At 38.1% G+C, this 14,030-nt stretch overlaps 1 long non-coding RNA gene across 1 annotated transcript; it reads left to right on the top strand.

Annotated features, from left to right (window-relative positions):
• The first annotated feature begins 12,668 nt into the window (after positions 1 to 12,668).
• LOC119768622 lies at positions 12,669 to 13,154 on the top strand. The gene is made up of 3 exons (XR_005278110.1): positions 12,669 to 12,837; positions 12,900 to 13,000; positions 13,074 to 13,154. It is a non-coding gene; the product is annotated as an uncharacterized LOC119768622 (long non-coding RNA).
• Positions 13,155 to 14,030: the final 876 nt, after the last annotated feature.

The following is a 14,030-nucleotide window of genomic DNA, read 5'->3' as shown; positions in this document are numbered from 1 at the left end:
CGTGGAGTTTTCGAAGACGCAATTCTTATTCGAAATTGGTAGTTTGGTGTAAGGATAATCGGAATAGTTTCGTGTGGGGGGTTATATTCTAGGAAGTTTTCAATTTTTCTTGCAAAAATTCTACCATTTTTCTGATTTGTGTTTTGACTTAAATTTGTGTTTGCTTCAAATAAATGTTTATTCGTTTGGTATGATTGGTTGTAGAATTTTTGAAAACCCCCAGTTATTAGTTTTTTGGATAGCGATTATCTTGGTTACTATTGGTGTTGTTATTGTTGTATCTATTATTTTGATAATTTTCGGAACGTTGGCGGTTCTGATTTTGATATCTTGGTATTTGTTGAATTTGGTTTTGTTGTGAATTTGGGTATCTATTTCTTGTTTCATTAATCTGAGGTTGATACAGTGAGTCAAATATTTGTCCGTACCCCCCCATACGGAAAATGTTTGTGATGTAAAAGTTCATAAAATACGATCAAAGTACCATGTTTTATACATCAATCGACGCGGCAGAATATCCTCTTCAAGATACTGTCATTGGATTTGCAAAAAACTTTTTCTAAAAAAATACAAAAATAGTTTACTGAAAATAGTCAAAAAAAGAGGTCAAATAATTGTCCGTACCCCTAATAAAAGTACAAAATCTGATCGATTTAAGTGAATTCATTCATGAAATGTTGTTTCTGTGTCAAATACTAGTACCTCTAGCCAGTTTGTGACAACTTTGAACTTCTGATAACTTTGTTAAGTTAGTTTATATTAACAATTGGTTTAAATTTAGTTTTTTTATGTAAAACTTATCAAAACATTAGTTTATAAACAACTATTTTTATAAAATTGCTATTTTATGTTGTAAGAGACTCTATTGAACAAGTTTTAACAATATTTGTTCGAAATATACATTGCTTTCATCTTTTTTATTGACATTTTTCGACCAAAAATACTGTTTCGGAACAGTACCGTTAAACAATCCGGATTGTCCCGGAACCGGTTTAACTATTGGAAGCATAGTAACCTACGACCAGTTGACCAGTTAACATAGTTACCTTAGTTGTTGATTGGAAATAAATGTTCATTCTCGTTTCAAACCTCAAACTCATTGGACGTGTTTTACCCTGCTAAAAGGTTATGGGCCTTTGCACCAAGTCAAGAAATTTTTGCAAGTAACGGACGGAAACGGAAGTTTTGAAGATGCCTAGAACTCGCCGCAGTGGAGGAAGCTTTCCGGAAGTTGCACCAAATGGAAACGGTGGTTCGATGGAAGTAGCTGCAGGTGGAAGCGGCAGTGGCCAAGGTCCGAATGGAACCGGACAAGCGGCAAACGGAAATGGAGGAGCCGGCAACGGCGGGAATGGAGCCCCGCTAGCCCAAGTAAGGAACGTTCGGGTCACGAGTTCGGTGGCCATGCCGGCGATCGAGAAACTGAAGGGTCGGGAGAACTACTCGACGTGGGCGTTCTCGATGCGGATGACCCTGATCCGCGAGGGCAGCTGGCCTGCCGTGCGACGAGCGGAAGGTGACATCGTAACGGAGGACCTGAAGGAACGGGCGCTGGCTACGATCTGTCTGGGTGTTGAAAACACCAACTTCGGTCTCATTCAGGACGAGGAAGACCCGAAGGAAGTCTGGAGGAAGCTGGCGGCTTCGTTCCAGGACAAGGGTTTGCCGAGGAAGTTCGGCCTGCTCAGGAAGCTGACGTCGATTCGCCTCGAGGACTGCGCGAGCGTTGAAGAGTACGTCAACGAGCTTATGACGACCTCTCACAAGCTCACTGCGATCGGTTTTAAGGTCGACGATGACTGGATGGTAGCTTTGCTGTTCATGGACTGCCAAGTTACTACGAGCCCATGGTCATGGGTCTGGAGGCCTCGGGGCTGCTCTGACACCGGATTCAGTCAAGGCCAAGATCCTGCAAGACGTGAAGCACGAGAAGGGGCCGACCAACGCCGGATACGACAGTGCATTTTGTACCAGGGTACAAGTTCGAGTCGGACCAGGAGCCGCTGCAGTCAAGACCAGAAAAGCGATGCTTTGTATGCGACAAGCCGGGACATTTTGCGGCCAAGTGTCCAGAGAAGCGGATCGAAAAATCGAAGCCAATAGCCTGGTTCAGCACGGACACGACGGATGGTGTCCATGCAGGCGCATGGTATTTGGACTCAGGAGCATCGTGTCACCTAGCAACTTCGGAACAGAACTTCAACGGAGAGGAGTCTGTGCAGTTCGTCGTTGGAACGGCGAACAACGGTTCGATGACGGCGGTCTCAAGAGGAAACGTGGCATTGGAGTGTCCAGACGGCAGCTTGGACATTCGCGGAGTGCTGAAGATCCCAGACCTGGCCTCGAATCTGCTCTCGGTGAGTACAATCTGTAAAGAGGGCCACATGGTGATCTTCACGGCAAAGCAGTGCAAGATACTGGATGAAGACGGTAAGCAGGTCGCTTCCGGGCGAGAGGAGGGCGGACTGTATCGATTGGCCGAGATGAAGCTGTCGCCGAAGATGGACGAATCGGTCGTGTGTCGACCGGAGAGGGCGTTTCTGGTCAACACGGCGAAACTGATGGAGAAGACGGCAGAACCGGTTGCAGAGGATGAGCAGTCCGGCACGAACGATCGGACCGTTGCGGTAGACGGTGATGGTGAAGCTCGTGGGGAGGCTGGCCTTGCGCTCCCGCCGCAACAAGATAGACCCGTTGACACTTGTCAACAAGAGTCGAGGCACAGCGGCCGGGAGCGCCGTTGTCAAGGCAAGTACGATGACGTTTGTTCCGGTACATTTTCTGTCGCGGATTTCTATCCACAGCCTGCTACTGTAAAAGACGATTATCTCTTGGAGGACGGTTCACTGAGTGTCGAGGTCATGTGGCGACCTGACTGTGAAGCTGGGAACAGACCCAATCTCGACGGCGGAGCTGATGCGAGAGGTCAAGCAGCTGCCGTACGTGAACCAGGAAGAGGACGAATGAGCGAATTTACGGTTCCGGCATTCAAGAGGTTGCTGTCTATCGCGCTGGACGAGTTTGCCGACGTGGAATCCTACGTGGACGAGTTCATGGCACTGGCTCGTGGTCTAGAGGATAACGGTTACGTGATTGGAGAACCAATGCTCGTGGCGTTGTTGCTGATGGGACTGCCGGTGAGCTGTGATTCCTTGGTCCAGGATGTGGAGAGCTCGAAGATGTCGCTGGAGGCTGCGAAAACTCGGATTCTTCGGGACGTTCGTATGATGCAGGAGGAGTTCGAAGGAAGTCGGATGGCGCGTGAGTCCGCCGAAGGGCTAGGAGATGGAGGCGATACCGATTGAGGAGGAGTCAGGGGAACAATCGGGTTCGCCGCTTAGTCCGTTAGGGAAGTTTTTTCAATGGTCGTAGTTTAAGGAGGAGTATTGGAAGCATAGTAACCTACGACCAGTTGACCAGTTAACATAGTTACCTTAGTTGTTGATTGGAAATAAATGTTCATTCTCGTTTCAAACCTCAAACTCATTGGACGTGTTTTACCCTGCTAAAATTAACCCCTCGGAGGGAAATTTTGTGGTGGTCAGATAGAGGACAAAAAAACCCACCTCTCGCAATTTGAAGCATCCAATTTCGTCCACTACAGCCCGATTACGAGTCCCTAGTCTGAAATTTGAAATTTTCAAATTCCTCAAGCAAAACATTCTGACCCAGGCCGGTACAGAAATTCTCAGCACGGAAAGTGAAAATTTCAAATTTCAGTCTAGGGACTCGTAATCGGGCTGTAGTGGACGAAATTGGATGCTTCAAATTGCGAGAGGTGGGTTTTTTTGTCCTCTATCTGACCACCACAAAATTTCCCTCCGAGGGGTTAAACCGGTTCCGGGACAATCCGGATTGTTTAACGGTATTGTTCCGAAACAGTATTTTTGGTCGAAAAATGTCAATAAAAAAGATGAAAGCAATGTATATTTCGAACAAATATTATTAAAACTTGTTCAATAGAGACTCTTACAACATAAAATAGCAATTTTATAAAAATAGTTGTTTATAAACTAATGTTTTGATAAGTTTTACATGAAAAAACTAAATTTAAACCAATTTTTAATATAAACTAACTTAACAAAGTTATCAGAAGTTCAAAGTTGTCACAAACTGGCTAGAGGTACTAGTATTTGACACAGAAACAACATTTCATAAATGAATTCACTTAAATCGATCAGATTTTGTACTTTTATTAGGGGTACGGACAATTATTTGACCTCTTTTTTTGACTATTTTCAGTAAACTATTTTTGGAGGGATCGAAGTAGGTCGCGTAATAGGAAGGTCGCAAAATTTTCGCTCGCGTCATTTTTGATGAAAAAAAATATTTTCAGTTAAAATTAAATTATTATCTTTATTCAAAGTCGTCGGTTACGTTCCGTCCCGTGGTCCCTCGCGTATCGTTAAATCTCCGATGAAGAGGAGGAATGTCCCCCATCAATTGAACTACTGTTTTCAATAGAGGAAAAGTTTGTGGATAAAAATCAGCTGGGTCCAGTGTAGCAAAAGCTTTAAAAAGAATTTTCCGTGTGTTTTACGCAGTGCCAGTTGGAACCGTTTTGGCACTAGTTCTAGAAAATGTAGTATTGTGGTCAGTAGCATCATGCAAAGTGAGGACAAACTCCGTTCGGAAACGGGGCCGGAGATGGATTCGGGGACATAATGGCATTCCGAGGGCCATGTCCGGAGTGGGTTCTGAACTGAAGTAAGTGCCTGGTTGTCCTCTAAAATATCAAGGATTTAGCTGAGGAGGCAAGTTTGCTGCGCAAACGATTTCGAGTCATGAAGACCAGTTCTAGAAGAAACGCAAGCCATCATCGAGGAATTCGGTGAGATCAGTCCATTTTAAATCCTTATCAGACCAAATCTTAACTGAACTCGCATTCACTTTCGCTGCCCTCAACTTGCTCTCCATCTGCCATGACTTTTCCTTATTCCTGATTTTCAGTTCTAATTTTGCTTCTTCCTACCATCTGTTTCTTTTATGTCATTGTGAGGGGATCATCGATCCATCCGCATTGGCATACTATCTTTTCATTTTTCTTCTTGTCTTTCCTTACATTTTCTCGTTTTTCACACTTACTACCAGTCATTGTGAGGGGATACTGAGCTCGATTTGCTCTCCATCCGCATTGACCTTTTCTCATCTATGATTTTCCTTTTAATCAGTAGTTAGAATCAAAGCCGGGGATCGGGGAGGGAGCATCAGGGCAGTGGACAGTATGCTGTAATGGCGGAGACTGGATGTGGATAGTGGAAGACCAGAACTACGTCACAAGGGGGAAATAGTTTATTAATTGTACAATTCTTAAGGATTGTCCAATTACTACATCTATTGACTTCTGTCAGTCTCCAGCTGTCTGCCGCGCCCTTTTAGGCCCCCAACAGGGTGCGAGCCCTGTTTTTCAGCTTTGTCAGACTTCTTTCGGAGTTATTGGAGGTTACTGTCGGAAGGAGATTCTTTCCCCTGAGGACACCGTGAGTGATTTTGCTTGTTCGCGTCCAACCACCCCCTTTTGGCCCTTCATACGACAGTAATTTGAAGATACTCCCTTTAAGTCTGAGCCACTGTAATTCTAGGCAACCGCTACATAGGTCATCCTTGTGGCCCTGTTGGTTATCACATCAAATCAAATCAAATCAAAATTTTCAGTAAACTATTTTTGTATTTTTTTAGAAAAAGTTTTTTGCAAATCCAATGACAGTGTCTTAAAGAGGACATTCTGCCGCGTCGATTGATGTATAAAACATGGTACTTTGGTCGTATTTTATGAACTTTTATATTACAAACATTTTCCGTACGGGGGGGTACGGACAAATATTTGATTCACTATAGTTCCTTTGGCCCATTCTTTCTGGGTAATCTCTTGAATTGTTGTTAGGTAGTAATTGCTGGTTTGCTTTTGGTTTTGTTGATAATTATTATAGTTTCTATTATAGTTTTCCTGGTACTGTTTCTGTCGAATATATTGGTTTGTGTTTGTTTGGTGAGTTGGTCTTTGATTATTTCTATTATTTGGTAGATAATTATGGTTTCTGTTCCAATTCGTTGCAATATCGGGACGTGTATCATTCCATCTTGAAAAATTTCTATAAGCGGAATTATTTGATTGTTTTTGAAAATTGTATTTTGAAACTTTACATGCTTGTAAACGTCTCTCGATGTCATCAATTTGTTCACATTCTATGAACTCCTGATCCAAATAATCCAGAAGTTCAGTAAAATTTTTGTCTCTTTGCGTCTTGGCTAACTGTTTTAAATTGCAATTTTTCAAACCACCCAGAAAGAAGTGAACTTCTCCTAGCAAATTGTCCGTCAATATTATCTTTCTGTTCGATGATTGAAATTTCATTCAAAATATTCAAAGCTCTTTTTTTATAATTTTTAAAATTTTCATTTTGACCTTGCTCTGATGTTTCAATTTTCTGTAGAATATTTTCAACAGATGAAACAGAGGAAAATTCTTTAATCAAATTTTCCCTTGTTTCGGCCCAATTTTTGCCGCGAATTTTATTTGTCCTATCAAGTGCTCTGCCTTTTAATTTCATGAGCACCACATTAATCAACGATGCTTCGTCCACCCCATAGGGTAATTGTGAAGCAAATTGATCAATTTGAAATAAAAAGGGATCTAGTTCATTTATTGCTCCATGAAAATCAGGAATACATTGAATTGCCAATTTCATGGGAAAATTAAAAATTTGAATTTCATGATAGTTTTTGTTACCAAGTATTGTTTGGACTTTATTTGTATTCTCTTGGATAATAATTTTGGATGGTTTTTTATTTTGGTTTTGAGTAACGTTATTTTTGATTAATTTCTTCTCAGCCTCTTTTAAAAATTCATAAGCTTCATCAGCTTTTTCCAAAAATCTGTTTTGGCCGATTAGTATATTTTTGAAATATTCAGAATTTACTTTGGTTTTAATTTCTTCGACAAGCCTGTTATAATTTTTACAGTTGTCTTTAAATGTATCAATTTTATCATTGACCCACTCCAAGTTGGAAAGTTGATCAGATAATTTTAAATCTTTTATTTCGTCGTCTGTTGATCTTTCAATTAGTACCAAAACTTTTTCTTCTTCAGCCGTGTTAGTATTATTAGTTTTTGATTTTTTATCATTATTATCCTTAACGTCTGAATTTGTTTCATGTTTTGGATTTTTCAAAATATCCAAAGCTTTTTCCACTTTTTCGCGAACTCTATTGTGATTTGAATCAATTATCTTTGAAATTTCCGCACTGCTCTTACTTTTCTTATTTCGTACCAGTGCTTCATATTGTTGAAAATAATCATTAAATAATTCGATTTTGTCAAGAGTATTTTGTTCGCTCCTAGGTTTATTGATACTTTTCTTCAAGTTCGAAAGCTCTGCATCAATGTATGCTTCAAGATGTTCCATTTTTGATTTCCTTTTTTTTTATTGAAGAGAAATGAATAAAAAATTCAATCTGATAAACGTGTACTTTTAAGACTATTTTTTTTTTATTTCACTTACTTTTTTCTTTTCTTGTTGAGTGTTGGTTTTTGTTTATTTCATTATTATTTTTCTGAGAATTTGGATTAGTAATTTCACTTTTCGGATTAAACCTTCGCTTACCACTGGTGGGGCTAGGGTTTCTGAATTAGTAGGCGAAATCTCGTTTACTGGTTTGATATTTGTCTTTAATATTATGATTTGATTGATTGGTTTAGTGTTTCACTATTTCGGATTGAACTTTCGCTTACCACTGGTGGGGGCTAGAGTTCCTGAATTAGTATGCGAATCGCGGTTATTATTTTATTCTTTTTCTTGTACTGTATATTTTTAAGGGGTTTGATCTGTTTGGTTTAGTAAAATATTTTTGTGATATTCGAACTTTCGCTTACCGCTGGTGGGGGCTAGAGTTCCTGAATTAGTATGCGAATCGCGGTTATTATTTTATTATTTTTCTTGTACTGTATATTTTTAAGGGGTTTGATCTGTTTGGTTTAGTAAAATATTTTTGTGATATTCGAACTTTCGCTTACCGCTGGTGGGGGCTAGAGTTCCTGAATTAGTAGGCGAATCACGGTTATTTTTTTTTATTACTCATTTTTCTTTTAATTTTTAATTTTTGATTTAGTAGGCACTTTTGTGATATTTGAACTGTTGCTTACCGCGGGTGGGGGCTTCAGTCCGTTGGTTAGTAAACGATGTCGCGTTTAAATTTCGATTTTATTTTTATTTTTCAGTTTTGAAATTTTGGTTTAGTATCCCTGACTGAAAAGTCCGTCGGACGTCCGTCGTTTGTCGTCCGTGCATTCGTACGACGTCGCACGACAATGTCGTGCGACTGTCGCGCAAATGTCTTACGTTTTTGCACCAAAATGTCGTATTTGTCGTGCGATCGATAATCGAAATTGTACGACATTGTCGTACGACATTCGACCGACGTCGCACGGTTTTGTTATTTAGGATGTCGTGCCATTGTCGTGTGCTGTCTGTGGTAAACTCACGGCCAAAACTTAAAAAATGTCGTCAAACGACCGTTCGCTACAACTTTGCAAACAAGACTGAAGACCTTCCCGACAAAAGCCACTTTCCACGATCATGCAAAGAGCGCACTCACACTTACGACTCTTTCATTTCATTTCCCGCGCCGCGCGATTCTGACACGACGTTCGAAAGCTTTTCAGCCATCGCCGCATTCGTTCGTTATCTCTCTCTAATTTCTCTCTTTTATTTAGCAAAGCTTTACGTTGCGCAGCAGACCCAACCTAGACGAAGCACTCACACTCATACAGCGTGTGTACACGTTGCTGACCAATTTCTTGGCACACGATGGTGCTCTCGCTTTATGTGCGTCGTCGTTGCTTTTCAGCAAACCAAGCACAATCGATTTTCGACTTTAAAATTTGAAACGGTCTTAATTCATTTCTTCGTCTTACTTTCCATAAATTAATTTATTCATTTAAGTTCTTTTTTTGCATGAATTATTATCCTGGTCTTATTCTCTACATTATCCCCCTTCTCTACTCTTTTTTTCTGTTTTCTGGCTTTGTTTTCTACTGAATTTTTAATATTTTGATATGACGCTTCACAAATAAAATGTAATTTAAATTTATTTTTTTTTCCAGTATTTAAATAAAAGTAAACATGCTTTTTCGAAGTCTCATAGCTATGTTTTAGATCACTGTAGATATCTGTCAAATGAATCAAATTTTCGTTTCTTGTTAAGCAAAACTCTATTTTTTTACAGTAGACCAACATCAAATAATAATGTCAAACGGTTTGCTAATTTGTGTATTGAGTTGATTATTTCCAAACTCATCCTGCAAGCTTGCTTTTTTACCATATAATTTCTTTTTACCAAATCATACAATTCTCAACCTCTTTTCTTCTTTTTATCGTCTCAAAAGTATTCGTCTTCGATGTTTTTTTTATTAGATTTATTCTGCTCTTTTCCATTTTCAGTTATTTTTTTATTGTTCCTTTTTTATAATTGCATTGCATTATTGTATTTGATCAATAATACACGTGCAATTACACTATACCTGCTTTCTTTCCTTTTTTTATTATTTGATTGATATTCAGATCATATTGTGTTAATTGTTTTGATCTTATTCTATCTTTGTGACCCATTATATTTTTCTATGATTCGACCAATTTGCTTTTGTTGATCTCTAGTTTTATTTTATGTTTTATATTCAAACTGTAAATCTCAAATTGATAGTAAAGCATTCTAATAATTCGATTTGCTCAATCATTTTCAGTTTTAAAAAATTTCTCTTAGTTTCGTATGTTCTCTTTTCAGTCGTTCTACTTATAACTTACATATCTTTTTTTTATTCATTTTTTTTTTGCCGAATTCGTGTAAAAACTTCTGCTATACAGGCCACTGTACTTTTCAAAGTTTACTATCTTCTTCTGTTATATTTAAATCTATCTGATTTGGATTTTTTTTATTGGATTTCAAATATTCATCTCATTCCCTGTTATTGATGCACAAAATTCACGTTTTGTTGCTCAGTGATGATTTCCAAACTTGTTGCTTACATGCTTACAAAGTCACTCAGAAAATTTTGGAGAAAATCCTATTTAATTTAATCCTGCTTTTCCCGTTTCTGCTGATCTGCTCAATGCTTATGAGGTTTTGATTTTCAAGCTGCCGTTTTACGTATTTTTTCAACTTATAGACAATTTCAAAGCAATTCCAAATTATTTCTTCATTTAAGATCATTCCAAAATTAGTTGTTACCCTTTTTCATGATAAGAAAACAATGTTATTAAATTTCCTTAGAAACTCTGTCCAACAATCATACATAATGCGTGTAGATTTCAAACCACCGTCATTTAAATTTTCACCTTGAACCTTATCGTTTCTTACATTTTGTTTTTTAAAAGTGACAAAATGTTCAAAATCATCGCAGATCGATTTGTTTTGTTTTTTTTTTTTTTTTTGAGAAGTCATTTGCAGTTTATTTTCTTGTTAGGGTTAGTAACCTCTATTGTTTATAACATTGTCCAATATTTTGTTTCCATAATCATTTTAAATCCTTTTGTTTTTTTTTCTTTTCTTGTGAAAAAAAAACGCTTATTTTGTTTTTTCATTCAGAAATTCAATTAATAAACTTTTTAAATAATTCAAAATTATTTATACCTCTTTTCTTGTTTTCAAAATCATTCACTAAATTATCTTTAGAAACTCATTCCTGTTATCGAACATTAATTCAGTTCAATAAATAAATATAAGAAAGGTAGGTTTCCATGCTACCGTTTATTTCATTATCTCCTTTGAGTGATTGAAATTTCCAAAATCATGGTTTTTTTTTTGCTGTGAAAAATTCAAATCAAATCAAATTTACTTTATTTCCTCAAAAAGAAATCGGTTCAGAATCCTCCAAAATCATTCCAAATTAGTTTGTTACTCTTTTATAATAAAACAAACCACTTTTATTAAATGTACTCCAGAAGCTTAGTCCAATGTTCTGACATAAGGCGTTTATATTTCTAAACCAACGACTGTTACCTTTTCTCTTCATACTTTTCTGTCTTTTTTTCTAATTTATCCTTAAAGCGTATGAATCTCAGAACCAAAGTCTCTTTTTCCATTTTCATCCTTAACTGACAGAAATTTCAACAATAGTTTCTCATTATTTCTTCTTTCAGAATAATTCAAAATTAAATTGACCTTGCTTTGATGATATATATTTTTTTTAATTTTTCAATCATTAAGCGTGTATATTAAAAACCATCGTATCTTATTTCGCTCTTAACTTCACGGTTTGTTTTCAATACGTGATAAAATGTTCCAAAACATAACAGATTTTTTATCGTTTCTATTTTATTTCCTTATTTAAATATTTAATCTATCGTTTTTCATATTTTACATCGAGCGATTTTTTTGCCATCCCCAATTCTGTTTTGTTCTTTGCTTGAGAAAAATCTTCTATTTTATTCCCTACAGCAGCAATTCTCAACCTTCTTGTAGGCCGTTACCCCTGCCATGTGAATCAAGTAGGCCCACTACCCCGTTGAGAATCGCTGCCCTACAGGAACACAACTAAGAAACTTCAAGTATCATTTCAAATTGTTCTGCTTTTATTTTTAGCACTTTTATTCAATTATCTCGTGAAAACGTGTTTTTCAACCACCGTTTCTTACATTTTCTTCATAAAATGATTTGAAAAATCATTTTAAATTATTTTGTTTGATTTTCGCTAAGGGAAAAAAATCACTTCTCTGTTTGTTTTTTTATCATTTTAATATGTTTCCAAACTACCATTTCTTATATTATATCCTTAAACTGCCTGAAATTTCTAAAATTACTCCGAATAATATAAATCGTCTTTTTTTGTGAAAAACAAATCACTTCCACTTTTTCTCCAACAACAATTCCATTCAGAATTCTCCATTATCATCTCGATTATCATTCCAATTGTTTTGTTGTTCTTTCACGATAAAAAAACCCATTTATTTAAGTTTTCTCTAGAAGCTCAATCCAATGTTTAGATAAAGGCGCATAAATCTCAAAACTAACGTCTATTATATTTTCTCTTAAAATTTTGCCGTTTTTCAATTTTCACCGAGTCCCATTTTTTTTGTTAAGAAAAAAAAATATATATATATTTTAATTTCTTTGTTTGGTTTTTAACCAACCGTTTCTTATAGTATCTTACTACCCGGTTTTTTTAATCATGAAACTTTTTTTTTTTCTTGAGAAAAATACTTCTTTTTTTATAATTTTGTTCCTTTTTTTTATCATCATAATAAAATTACTGTTATTGAATTCCTTCAATCGTTGAGCGTGTAAATATAAATAAAAAATTTAAGCGATTTTTTTTATCCCGTATTTAATTTGGCTCATTCTTAATTGTAACCACATCATTGGGAGTCCCTGTATGTATGTTTGCTAAGATATGTTGGGTCAGCTAAGACACGCACCAAATTAGGGAAATTTGATCGTCGCCACCTATGGGAGGATAGCAGAAACCCAATTTTGCACCGTTTTGTTAGATGAAAATGATTTTTAGGCAAATTGTGTTCGGTTTAAAATTAAAGCCATTTGGGAAGCATCTCCTGTGTAAATTTTTGAAGCTCAATTTGTCCTTGAAAATTAACAAGAAAGAGAGCAAAATGAAAAAGTCTTTTGTAGTAAAATTTGGGAGAAAACCAAGATTGTCGGTTCGTACAAGCGATGAAGACTGACTCTCGTTCACTTTGGCAGAACTCGTGACACAGTCCGGATCGTTTAAAAAGTTTAATTACGACCGTGATATTTCGCGTCCTCTGATCGTCGTCAATTGCGATCAGGTGAAATCGTGGCAGTGATTTTTTTTAAAGTTAACCGCATTGAGTGCGTCTTGAAAAGGTAGTTTTGGTGATATTTTTTTTTGTAATTTGTATTTGATTTGGTGAAATTAAATTTTGCAGTCGAGGTGTGAAGAATTTTGGAGGCAGATCTGTGATCGAGCCTAGTTAGCAGGAGTAATTTTGCAGGTGTGAGGCCGCCGCAATCAGAACGAGCGAGAAAGGTAAGAATTAGTTTGGACGCTTTAAATTTGGAGTTCGCTAATTAGTTCGATTGGTTTGTGCACGTTGATTTAGGAACCCATCAACGTGGGTGGCTTATCTGGAGCTGGAAAGCTCAAACGTGGTCGTCTGGGAGCGCAATCCTGGATCGGAAGCCGTTTTTGGAACCGGAAGTGAAGTGTTTGTTAATCTTGAACTTTGAGAATCTTTTGGTGTGTCGGAATTTGGGGACAGCCCGTTGCTTTTCGCTGTTGGCACAGCTCTATTGCCACCCCCAGCGGCAACCGGATAAACGTCACACCGGTAACGCCTTAGTCGGTCTAGGACGCCATCTCGTAGCACTTTAGCGAGAGCACGTTGGGATCGAACGCTAGAGGTCAGTGTGGGATCGGATAACGCTACACGTCCGTAACCCCTCTGCCACGTGTTTGCTTTCGGGGTGGGTTAGCTTCGGCTCAATACTCCCACGACTTCCGGAAACGCACGCCTGAGTTGGTAGCAGGTCCTTGTTGGATCAATGACGCCCCTCAGCATACACTGACCCACCAACACATGTGCATTTGACCGATTTAAGCCCCGACAACTAGCACCATCTATCGGCAGGACGCCAAAGCTGCAACAACAACACGCGCCGGCGCTCAACCGTACGCCTGAGCCGGTAACGCCTCGCCTCGCCTCACACGCTTCAAGAATCGGCCCGCCTTCGCCGATCGATCCAGCCGACATCGGACCGGAATTGTCGACACATCGTGGGAGCACCGCACAAATCGCAAGTAACGAACTCCGTAGGGACGTTTAGGAACCGGATAGGGAAATAGGGACGTTTAGCGGTCAGAAGGTGTAGGGAAAAGGGTTAGGATCACACCTGGACTGAGTTGAATTGTCCACGCAAAAGATGGAGGTTTTTTAGCTTGGCTTTTCCTCCCAATAAAAAAGTATAATCAAAACTACAAAAGTTTCTGGCCTCAGTTTTTTTTCTTTTAATCTGAGAGATAAAATATAATCTTTATTCTTTTCTTTTAATACAAATAA

Source organism: Culex quinquefasciatus, chromosome 1, assembly GCF_015732765.1.
Source record: "Culex quinquefasciatus strain JHB chromosome 1, VPISU_Cqui_1.0_pri_paternal, whole genome shotgun sequence".
Lineage (NCBI taxonomy): Eukaryota > Metazoa > Arthropoda > Insecta > Diptera > Culicidae > Culex > Culex quinquefasciatus.
Note: the sequence above shows the minus strand (reverse complement) of the source record. Positions and strands in the feature narration are given on the sequence as shown.